This window comes from Triticum urartu, chromosome 7A (genome assembly GCF_056163025.1).
Source record: "Triticum urartu cultivar PI428250 chromosome 7A, HENAU_Tu73, whole genome shotgun sequence".
In the NCBI taxonomy this organism is placed as follows: domain Eukaryota; kingdom Viridiplantae; phylum Streptophyta; class Magnoliopsida; order Poales; family Poaceae; genus Triticum; species Triticum urartu.
This window is the reverse complement of record NC_141879.1, coordinates 550,532,808-550,544,908: the sequence shown is the minus strand read 5'-3', so window position 1 is coordinate 550,544,908 and position 12,101 is coordinate 550,532,808. Positions and strand designations below refer to the sequence as shown.

At 44.8% G+C, this 12,101-nt stretch overlaps 1 long non-coding RNA gene and 1 pseudogene across 2 annotated transcripts; one reads left to right on the top strand and one right to left on the bottom strand.

Annotated features, from left to right (window-relative positions):
• Positions 1 to 3,866: 3,866 nt before the first annotated feature.
• Positions 3,867 to 11,807, top strand: LOC147960386 (uncharacterized). The gene is made up of 4 exons (XR_015611033.1): positions 3,867 to 4,157; positions 11,075 to 11,158; positions 11,267 to 11,324; positions 11,410 to 11,807. It is a non-coding gene; the product is annotated as an uncharacterized LOC147960386 (long non-coding RNA).
• On the bottom strand, positions 4,151 to 8,014 carry LOC125525332 (receptor kinase-like protein Xa21; annotated as a pseudogene). Its single transcript, XR_015611032.1, has 3 exons — positions 7,620 to 8,014; positions 5,402 to 7,490; positions 4,151 to 5,309 (listed from the first exon to the last, which is right to left on the bottom strand). The product of XR_015611032.1 is annotated as a receptor kinase-like protein Xa21 (transcript).
• Positions 11,808 to 12,101: the final 294 nt, after the last annotated feature.

Genomic DNA, 12,101 nt, shown 5'->3' with positions numbered 1-12,101 from the left:
ACCCCATTTACATATAAAGTTTGTTTAAAACCGAGCTACGGTTATTAAGTTATGAATTAAATCATTTTAGCATGGCATTAGGAAAATTTGAACAAACAACATTTTAAACATTTTAAACATAGATGAAAGTGGCAAATTATTAATCTACACAAAATTCTAAGCAAGTTTCATATATAAATCATTTTAATATGATGCACGGTTATTAAGTTATTATATGCATGAACAATAAGGGGTTTTCTGAAAACTGCAGAACTCTGATTAAATAGAAGAAAAAAAACGTCCTGGCAAGAAAAAAACACAACAAGGCCGAATCCATGCACTAGGCCGAAACAGAGCATGGGAGCTGGGGGGATTTCGCACCATGGGCCAGGCCCGGTTGAGATCGAGGCCGCTGGGTCAACGCGAGGCGCAGCGGAGGCGCTGACTGCGTGCGCTCCGCATGTTTCTGAAGAAAACTGCAGCCGCAGGTCGAGGCAGCCCGGCAGGGGACAGGCGCGGCGGCAGCTGGTCTCTGGTGGCGCAGCATGGAGCCCTGGAGGCGGGGAGGAACTGCAGGGCCATGGCAGGGAGGATTCAGACAAGAGGCAGGGACAGAGAGAGGGCCGGAGTGTGAGCGAGAGGAGGTGAGGTGACCTGGATGCAGAGGAGGCGCAAGGGACTTGGTGGCCGGCAGCGGGGCTTGCGGCGGCGCAAAATCCGGCCGGTGCTTGCTGTATCCTGCGCAGAGGAGGACGGGAATGGGTTCCCTATGGACCGAGGCAGGTCGGGAACGGCAACAGAGGAGCTCCGGGGCCACGAAGAGGATGCGGGGCACCATAAGGACGGGCGCGGGGACCTTGGGACTTGGCGTCCATGGAGGAGGAACTTCAGCGGCGGCGCTCGTCGTCGGACAGCGAGGCGAGGAGGGGGCCAGGGACGAGGCATGGCTCGGGCAGGGGAAGACTTGGGCACGGTCGAGGTGAACGGCGGCAGGAGGTGACTCCCGTTCATGGCGGCACCGTCCTGGTGGCTTCCTGCAGAACGGGAGGGAGAGAGAGAGAGAGATGAGCTCGGGAGAGAGAGCAGGAAAAGGAGAGGAGGAGGAGGAGGAGGACACGGGGAGCGGTGGCATGACCTGGTTGCCGGAGTGGCGAGGCGACGAGAGAAAGGAGGAGGTTCTCGAGCGGCTCGACGACGGCCATGGGAGCTCGTGCTCCTTGCGCGGCTGGACGAGGCAGGGTCTCTGGATCCATCGCTCTGTGTGGGGGACTCGGTTGCCGGCGCGGGAAGGCACGGGATGCAGGGGGTCGAGCGAGGGAGCAGCAGAGGATGGAGGAGGAGGCGATGTGGTGCTGGTCGATTGGATAGATCCGATTTGGGAGGATCCCGAGGTGAATTGAGTGTGGCGGCGGCAAGGGGAAGGATGGGACAAGGGTCCCAATTTTTAGGGTTTGTCCCAAAAGACTAGGAGTGGAGTATATATATACCTCACAGACTAGGTTAGGGGCTACCTCGTCCCTACGATCGCAATCGGACGATTGCGGATAAAATAGCTAGGGAGCCCAATTAACAAAACGGAGATGTTTTGCAGATGTTTGGGGATGACCCAGACACGACGGTGACGACTGCTCGGGTCGGGTCTGGGACAATTTTCGGAAGCGCGCGAGGAGGGCCGCGGGCTGACGAGAGAGGTTAGGTTGGACCTGGCGGTAGGTAGTGCAGAAGGCAAAGGGCTGAGAAGAGAGAAGAGGAGAGGCCCGGCGACTGTTTCCGGAGACCGAAAACGTCCGACGTTAGACCGTCTATAATGCCGCTATAGTTTAACGGCTGGGCTATCAAACGAGCTCTGAATGCGATGAAACTTGGCAGGCGACCTACTAACAACATAACAACACCACATGCCAACTTTCAACCCATTCCGAGAACATTTTTGGCCACTTATAAAATACTATTTCGGACATGCTGCGGGCGCATGCGAGTGTGTCTGGGCTCAGAACGGACAACGGAAGGAACTGGGAAAACCCGGACGGATGCAAGTTTTTAAGACACGATGATGCAATGCACATGATGACATGAAAGGATGCAACACGCAAGCGAATGACAAGACAACAACAGCGAATAACTGGCGGCCACCTGGCACATCGGTCTCGGGGCGTTACACCATTCCTCCGAGGGCAAGCCTGCAGCGTTGGCCTTCGGGTCCAAGACCTAAATCTCCATGAGAAGGGCCCCCTTCCAGATCTTGAGGCCCCATCCCACATTGGCACCCCAGCCCTTCATGAACTATCTGAAGGAAATATGCCCTAGAGGCAATAATAAAGTTGTTATTTTATATTTCCTTATTCATGATAAAGGTTTATTATTCATGCTAGAATTGTATTGACCGGAAACCTTAATACATGTGTGAATACATAAACAAACATCATGTCCTAGTGAGCCTCTACTGGACTAGGTCGTTGATCAAAGATGTTTAAGGTTTCCTTACCATAGACATGAGTTGTCATTTGATAATTAACGGGATCACATCATTAGGAGAATGATGTGATGGACAAGACCCATCCGTTAGCTTAGCATTATGATCGTTCAGTTCTATTGCTATTGCTTTCTTCATGTCAAATACATATTCCTTCGACTATGAGATTATGCAACTCCTGGATACCGGAGGAATGTCTTGTGTGCTATCAGACATCACAACGTAACTGGGTGATTATAAAGATGCTCTACAGGTATCTCCGAAGGTGTTTGTTGAGTTGGGATAGATCGAGATTAGGATTTGTCAGTCCGAGTATCGAAGAGGTATCTCTTGGCCCTCTCGGTAATACACATCATAAGCTTGCAAGCAAATGAGTAAGGACTTAGTCACGAGGTGATGTATTACAGAATAAGTAAAGAGACTTGCTGGTATAGAGATTGAACTAGGTATGTAGATACCAACGATCGAATATCGGGCAAGTAACATACCGATAGACAAAGGGAATAACGTATATTGTCATAACGGTTCGACCGATAAAGATCTTTGTAGAATATGTAGGACCCAACATGAGCATTCAGGTTCCGCTATTGGTTATTGACCGGAGAGGTGTCTCGGTCATGTCTACATAGTTCTTGAACCCGTAGGGTCCGCACACTTAACGTTCGACGATGATATTCTATTATATGAGTTTTGTGATTTGGTGACCGAATGTTGTTTGGAGTTGCGGATGAGATCACTGACATGACAAGGAGTCTCAAAATGGTCGAGAGATAAAGATTTATATATAGGACGATAGTATTAAAACACCGAAAGTGTTCCAGAGTGTATCGAGTATTTATCGAAATACCGGAGGGGTCGGAGGGAATATATGGCCATATGGGCAATGAGAGGGAGCCACTAGCCCACAAGGGGTGCCCCCCCCCCCCCAATGGCATGTGGCCAAATTGGAGAAGAAAAATGGAGGTTCAAAGGAAAATTTTGTATGCGAATCTTATCCTATAGAAATTCTATGAGATTCCTACAACTACAACCAAAAGAGCCCTAAACGGTTGACCTATTAGCCAGTCAACCATCGACTGGTCATCCGATTAACCAAGCGAGCTACTCCCTCTGTCGGTGAATAAGTGTACTTCTATCTTTTGTTTTAAGTCAAAGTTGTAACATTTTGATGAACTTTATAGAAACAGTAGTAGCATATATGACATCAAATTGGTATATTATGAAAGTACATTTCAAAATGAATCTAGTGATACCAATTTAGTGCCATAAATGTTGCTGTTTTTTCCTATAAAATTGGTTAAAGTTGTAAAATTTTGACTTAGGACAAAAACTAGATGTATACTTATTCACGGATGGAGGGGATACGTCTTAGTTTCGATGGGTCGGCCAATGACTGCGACGTGCCTGGGCGCCAGTTGGCTCTCCCAGCGCCTGAAGGCTTAGGAGGAGCACTCTATTACACTACCCCCTCGCAGTCTGGCTGTCTTCAATCCTGAGTCCTAACTTTGAACCCGATTTTGAGGATGCTTCTAGATGTGCGATCGGACCATGAGAAAGACTAGCGGACGACGAGGCGCTCGCGTCCTCCACCAACGGTGTGCCTGCCGGCAGGTCCAACGGCGAGAGGCGCCCTCGGATCGACATAACGCCCACCACCTATTCGACCAAAGGTTTCAGAGCAGCCACCGCCCCTTTGTACATCCAGGTCAGTGAAAATAAGGTTATGTTGTACTCCCTCCGAAATATAAGATCGTAAACTTGGAAAGCCACTAAAGCAGGTTGAGTTGAATCCACCCCGTCAACACTGGCATGCCAAACGACCTTAGGTTGTGATTCAACCTGGTTTTGGAATATTAGGAGGTTAACTAGTCGAACCATGCCACACCTCCTTAGGGGCAATTTAACCTGGTTTTTCAATTATTGAAGACGCTAAGATTATATAACCAGTTCTATAGATGACGGGCTTCAGTATTTCTGTGATTTAAATGGACTTACTACCTTTATCTACTGCCGTGCTACTTTTAACCGTCTTAATCTTCATGTTAAGTAAAATACACCCTTTTGAGCAGAGAGCAATATATGCATGCCTGGCAATAGCAAGCAAGTTGAAAAACAGAGAAACGGAATAAATAGTACTAGTTTATTATTAGGTATCAGAAAAAAAAGAGTAAGACAGGAAAGCTTCAAGGCTGAACATTATTCCATAGAGCTAAGCTGGTTGACATTTGCATACACAATAGACCTTTTTTTGGGGACGAATGCAGCCGGGCTGCTTCATTGTATTAAGATACGTAGGGTTTACAGTGGTGCTGCGAGGTGCGGCAAAGTAAAAGAAAAACCACAAGATACAGGGGAGGGGCAGGCTAGGAAAAGCTTCACAATAGACTTTTCCTTTTGGACAAAGAAGTACTTAGTCAAAAAAATGTAAACTAGTCTTCTTCAAGGCATCATATGCATTTTCCTTTTCCTCAGCCCTGCAATGCTGGAAATGATTCTTTGATTGCGGTAACTTCGTTGTATACGTGCTATATAGTGGGCTGATCTCTAGGTGTCACCGCAGAGCACAACAACCCAAGCTCAGTGAGCTTTATGATGCAGTTCATAGCAACCATTCGATGAGTTTCCCAGTCTAAATCACCTCCTGCATCTTCACCTTCATCTCTATAACCTGGAACTATCCTAGGGTCTAGAATCTCCTCAATCTTTTGAGGAAATGATTTTTCAACAAATTTGTAAAGGCGCAGGCCATCTTTAAACATCTCATCAGTTGGACGCTTTCCTGTTAGCATTTCCAAGATGATGACTCCATAGCTAAATACATCGCCCTCAGTGGAGATTTTGCTCCCAAAGACATATTCTGCAGTATGCATAAGTCATTCACACAATCAATTAACACAACTTGCATATTTTTTGTTAAAAACAAAGCAACCTCTCTTTAGAAATTATTACCTGGTGCGATGTATCCAACCGATCCTCTTGGCCCCACTAAGCTTGTAGAACTATGAATGTCCGAAGAATTATGACTATGCAGGAACTTAGCCAACCCGAAATCGCCAACACGGGCGCCCATGAAATCATCCAAAAGGACATTGCTAGGCTTCAGATCACAGTGTGCCATAGGAGGCACACATTGGTTATGGAGGTAATCCAAAGCAGCAGCTATGTCCACTGCTATTACTATTCTTGTACCGAAACTCAATGGCCTTCTTTGACCAACCTCATGGACTGTTGAATGGAGCCAACTTTCCAGGTCGCTGTTAACACTATATTCAAGAACAATAGCTTTGAAATCATGTCCTGTTGGATCAATGGTTGAGCATGTTGTAATCACCCTTATAAGATTCCTGTGACGAGTGTTCCTCAATGCCTTGCACTCAGCAATGAAGCTTTTTGGTGCTCTGAGTTGATTGAGTTTGAAAACTTTGATGGCAACTTCATGTTCTTCAGATTCAATTCTACCTCTGTACACAGAACCACATTTTCCTGAACCGACCATGTTATCTGGTGAGAAACCATTTGTTGCTCTCACTAAATTTGCATATGTGAACTTCTTCAACTCTTTGCAGGATGGATGAGCTGCTTGTTTGAGTTTCTTTTTCTTCTTCAAAATAATGGTTGCAAAGCATGATAATAGGACCAAAGAGAGAACTGTAAATCCTACTATCTTGAAAATGCTGGAGACATTCCTTTGTTTGGATGTCTCTGCATTGCAAAATGGCAGCTGTAGCAATGGAATGCTGGTACATAACTTCACATTCCCTTGAATGAAAACCTTGCTTCCATTCTGAAATATCCCATCTGATGGTACTGGACCCTCGAGATTATTGAAGGACAAATTGAGAAGCTTCATAGACTAAAAGAACTTAAAGAAGTCAGGGATTTCACCAGATAAGTTGTTTTGAGATAGATCCATCTCAATGATTCCTTCCAAACTTCTGAAGGAGTGAGGGATTTTCCCATGAAAGAGGTTACACTCCATGTGGAGGGACTCCAAACGGACGCACTGACCTAGAGTGGGGGGTATTTGTCCAGACAGTTGATTATGGGAAATATTTAGTGGCCCAAGATTTCTCAGATTGCCAATCTCCAGAGGTATCTGTCCAGAGAGTTGGTTGTGAGACAAGTCCAGACACTGGGAAAGGGAGATAAGAGTAAAGAGCTCCTTTGGTATTCTTCCATCAAAGCTGTTACAAGAGAGGTTCAGTTGTTCCAACTTTTTGCAGCCTGCTATAGCTCCTGGGATAGGACCACTCAAATTATTTTCCTGTAAATATAGCTCACTCAGTTGACTCAGATTACCAACAGAAAGTGGAATTGATCCGGAAAGTTTGTTCTTGAACAAGCTTAAGATAAATAAGTTTGGAAGATTTCCAAGTGATTCAGGAATATATCCAGTAAGCAAATTTTGGTCCATATAAAGAAGTTGGAGGCTTGTCAAGTACTGTATCTCGTGTGGTATAATGCCAGATATTTTATTTGATCTCAATAGCAGTAACTCTAAGCTTTTTGAAAGGCTTCAAATGGACTTGGGCAAGACACCCTGAAGGTTATTTTCATCCAAACGCAACTTCACCAGTTGTGTGCAATTGGTCAATGAGGATAAAAAAGACCAATCTCCTGCTTCAAGTTGATTCCCACCTAGATCTAGATCGACTAGACTAGGAAGAGTCCTAAGAGAAGGAACAATACCATGGAATTGATTCTCTCGGAGGTCGATCATCTGAAGATTGGTTGTGTTGGCTAGTGAAGTGGGGATTTGGCCTTGGAATTGGTTTCCTTGCATAATCAAAGTTTGGATATTTGGAAGGGTATACCCGATGTTATATGGAATTTCCCCTACAAGTATGTTTGTACCCATGCCAAGGTATGTAAGTGCTGACATGTTGTAGAGAGTGCCAGGGACAGTCCCTGACAAGAAGTTATAAGTGAGATCTAGTACTTGCAGGTATGGAATATTGCCTATACTCATCGGGATTCTACCTTGGAAATTATTATCTGCTAGCGAAAGCCGGCGAAGGGAAGAAAAATTCCCTAAGGCCTTGTTCGGTTCCTTCAGATTTGAAGGGGTTTGGAGGGGATTGAGAGGGATTAAATCCCCCACAAGTCAAAATCCACCTCAATCCCCTCCAATCCTCTCCAATCCCCTTGTGGGAGGGATTAATCGAACAAGCCCTAAAGGAGGAGGTATGGTGCCAGAAAGGTATTGTAAGGGTGAATCAATGTTCGACGAAGCTGGTATGGACCCGACAAAGTTGTTCAGTCCTAGTGATAACTTTTGAAGTGACGTGCTATTAAACAGCGCAGAAGGAATCTCTCCACCCAGGCTATTTCTTGTCAATGATAAAAGTTGAAGTGATGAACTATTAGCTAGATGAAGCGGGATAGGTCCTGTGAGGCTATTGTTTGTGAGAACAACAGAATGAAGATAAGAGCTGCTTCCAAGTGAAAGTGGAATGTCGCCCGTCAGACTATTGCTAGCAAGATCCAAAACTAAAAGGTTGCAGAGCATCCCCAACCCTTGTGGGATACCGCCAGTGAGCATGTTGTGACCCAAGTTGAGCTGTTGTATATGTGAACATCAGCTCAGGGTTGGGGGGATCTCACCATGAAGGGAGTTACTCCCAAGATCAATAATTTGAAGGCGAAGGCATGAAGACAGAGTGCTCGGAATCGTGCCTCTAAGATGATTTGTGCTGAGGTTAAGATACCGCAGCCTATTTAGATAGCCAAGTTCAGGTGGTATTTGGCCAGCAAGTTGATTATTTGGGATGTGGATTCTAGTGAGGAAACTGAGATTGCCTATACAAGGCGGTATCTGTCCATTGAGTTCAAGTGACTCGAGGTCCAGTGCAACGACACGAGATGCGTGTGTCTTGCTGCAAGTAACACCGGACCAACCACAGAACTGCAGCGAGTCATTTGTCCAGGAGGCTAGGAGTCTAGCAGAGCTGGTGAGATGGAGTTTAAGGTAGCGGAGAGCATGAAGGTTGGTGTTAGAATCATTTTGGAGTGCCGTGGCACCTAATGAAACAAGGGAGCAGAGGACAAGGACTAGGGGAAGTGTGGAACTGAGAGTGCCAAGAGGTTGCATATATTTTCTACCACACATACTTGGACAGTTTCGTGGAGGAATGGATCCACGACTGATCAGGCTCTCGAACAAGAGGGCAAGGAGAACTCACTAGGGGTGGCAGTGGCACCAGCTCTAACGATGCGACTCCATGGACGGTGAGCTGCGCGCAGCACAAGAAGCAGCACGATGGTAGTGCAGGCTTCGGGGGGAATGGTAAGGTGGATTGAGACGTTTGAATCTGTGATCGATGTGATTCATCCCCGGTGCATCTTTATAGTCGCCCGCTACTTTCGTATCCATTCTTGGAATTCTTGATATACATGTGGACATTGTATCAGTATTACTCTACACAACTACTCCCTTGGCTGTATAATAAAGTACTGATCGCATCCATGCTTGGTCTGATGTGATCAGTGGATCAGTAGTCTATACAAGACCGGTGACTTTGTGAGCCACCCAGACTTGAAAGTCATCAAGGCTTTGCCTTGGTGAAACTTGCGATGCAGAATGCTAGCCACTTGACAGTTAACCAGATTCCATTTTCGGTAACACAGGAAGTGGAGACCTAGAGAAAGAAGCGCCTGGAATAACGGATCTGACTCGTAGTTGCCATGTTTTTGGTACGGTGGGAACGAGGAACGGGAACGGGGGACGAGAGTCGGAGGCTGGAAAAAATAGGGTACAGCGGGGGTATACATCTCTAGAACGATTTTTCTAAAGCGGAAACACGATCCAATCAATTCCGGTACGATGAATCCGGTACGGTACCATAGAACGAGGAACGTGAATCGTCGATCCATGAAGACTAAAATAAATCATTTCCTTCCTAATGAAAAATTTATTAGCAACCTTGGAGTAATTGGAGAGCAGAAGGAGTTATTTAGGGGATTGGAAAAGAACAGGCAGAGAGTAAAATAAGGAGTTCGTGATTGATATGGTTGACCTTTTGCTTACTCAATCGATTCAAGATTCAAGACTGTTGAGTTGCTGAACCTGAATTGACGATCCGGCTACGGAAACGCCGAATCCGCATCGAATCTTACCGAATCGACCCTTGTTCCCGAATCTGATTCTGGGTCGATGAATCCGGATTGAGGGACGACCCACCGTTCCCCGTTTCCGGCTACTTTGATCTGACTTCTGGCCTACATACAGAGGAAGCGGCCAGCGACTCTGAAAAGGCTAATAGAATAGCTTACTGGCAGCTTTATGTTGATTCCTGCATCTTCTATTGTATTCTTACTAGCAAAAGAGCACGTGCGTTGCAACGGGAGAAAAATATATTACTACACACTTCTACTAATAAAAGAGTATAACCAATAGGCACAAGAATATGTCCCGCCTTTCTTCATGAGAGGGTCATTCATGATCAATGTTAATGTGTGTTTGAAGTATGCAGATGTAAGATATAAAATCATAACATGTTTGATAACGTAAAAGAGAGGAGAACGGAAGTTTGGCTCTCGGCCTCCATGGAGGGCCTTTTTTTGAAAAATTCAAAATTCAAAAAATTTGGTTTCAGAAAAATCTAAAAATTTGTGTGCAAGTAAATAAGGATATTATGTGTATGTGTGTAAAATTTCACGATAAAAAACGTTGAAATGCGACCTGTACAAAAAGACAAATTCATGGCATGGAAGGATGAACAGTATCATGTGTTAAAAAGCTCTAGATTTGTCTTTTTTGCACAGCTCTCATTTCAATGTCTTTTGCCTTGAAAATACAAACATGTGTGTTATGCCTCCATGTATATCTGTATTTTTTCAGAATTTTTTGAAACATGGAAAATATGAAATTTGATGAATTTTGAATTTTTCAAAACCAAGCTCCATGGAGCTCGGCCTCCAAAGGCAATATTCGAAAAGAGAGGCCATTTAAGAATATGTTGTTATAAGATCACCAGCAGGACTCACTTCTAGTAAGACGGAGGTGCTATTTTTATATGTTTTTGTTGCTTTCTGTTGGATCGGAGGGAGTACCAGTAGTAGAAAAAGGGTCAAATGTGAGACACATTAGTCCCGGTTTGTAACAGAACCGGCACTAATGTGTCCATTAGTGCTGGTTCCAACGGCTAGGCGGGAGGAGATCTTTAGTACCGGTTCATGGCGAACCTTTAGCACCGGTTCGTGCCACGAACCGGTACTAATGAGAGTGGTGGCAGGATGTTGTCAGAGTGGGGCCCCTCCAGCACCTTTAGTACCGGTTCGTGCCATGAACCGGTACTAAAGGTCGTCCTATATAAACCCTTCGTCCATCAGCACTCTGTTCTTCCCCCTTTCCCCTCTCCCTCTCCTCTGTTCTTCCCTTCTTCCTCTCGAGTTCATCACAAAATTTGCCTCAAATTTGTCAAGATTTGCAGGCCCCCATCCATTCAAATGATCACAAAGGTTAGCAACTTTGTCCTTTCATCTCTCATTGCTAGATTAGCTCTTGCATTGGTTTATATAGTGATTAATTGTGGGTTTTAGTAATTTGGGAGGAATTATATGTGGTAGTATTTGATTTATATGCAAACTGAGGTCAAAATAACACTTAGTTTGTATATGTAGGTGTGGTTTACTTAGTGCCTTCTAAATCTCCGTCGTAACCACCGTCGATCCACCGCACCGTCCCGTCGCCGGCACCACCTTGTGGTGAGCCTCTTGTTCATGAAATTTTATATAAAAAATTGATGTTTGTGTGATTTGGATATATAGTTACTCGTATAATTATCTTACCCGTACGTTGTTTGTTATACATAGTGACATGGTTTTGATATCCGTCCCCGTCTGCCCTCGTTCTTGTTATGATTCGGATGTGGTATATTCTCTTTTAAAACTATTTATTGCATTTCATGTTTATGAAAAATTATGCCCATCAAGCTGACATAGATATTTGTATGTAGGAGGTAGTTGAACCGGAAATTCCAACCGACCCTATTGTCGAGAGGTTAAATTTAGTTGAAAGAGAAAATGAGGATTTGAAAGAAAAATTGAAAAGAATTGAGGGGAGGAGATGGAATTGGAGTTGCATGTTGCCGATGTCGTCGATGCTCACAAGATTAAGATGGAGAAAATGCGCTTGACGATTAGAAAGATTAGAAAATATGCCATTCATAGTGAGGCTTGGTATCATTATGCTGTTGGATCAATTGTTACCTTAGTTGCAATCTTGATCGCATTTGTTGTTGCATTTAAATTCTTTAGCTAGAGAGTTATTTGTTTGTTGCATTTAAGTGTTGTATGAACTTTATGTATTGTATTAATTTGGTGTTTTCGGTGCTGTGCATTCAAGATGAGCCAGCAATGGATGTACGATGACCGATGCTCTCCCGAGTTCATTAATGGCGTGCATACTTTTCTGCTTGCGGCTGAGGCAAACAAGCGGGCGGATGGTTTTATGCCTTGTCCATGTGCTGGCTGTAAGAATGGTCACAATTACTCTACATCAAGAACCATTCACGTCCACCTGTTTGAGTCCGGTTTCATGCCCCACTATAATGTTTGAACCAAGCACGGAGAAAGAGGGGTTATGATGGAAGACAATGAAGAAGAAGAGGACGACGATAGCTATCCTGGCCATGGGTTTCCTGAATAC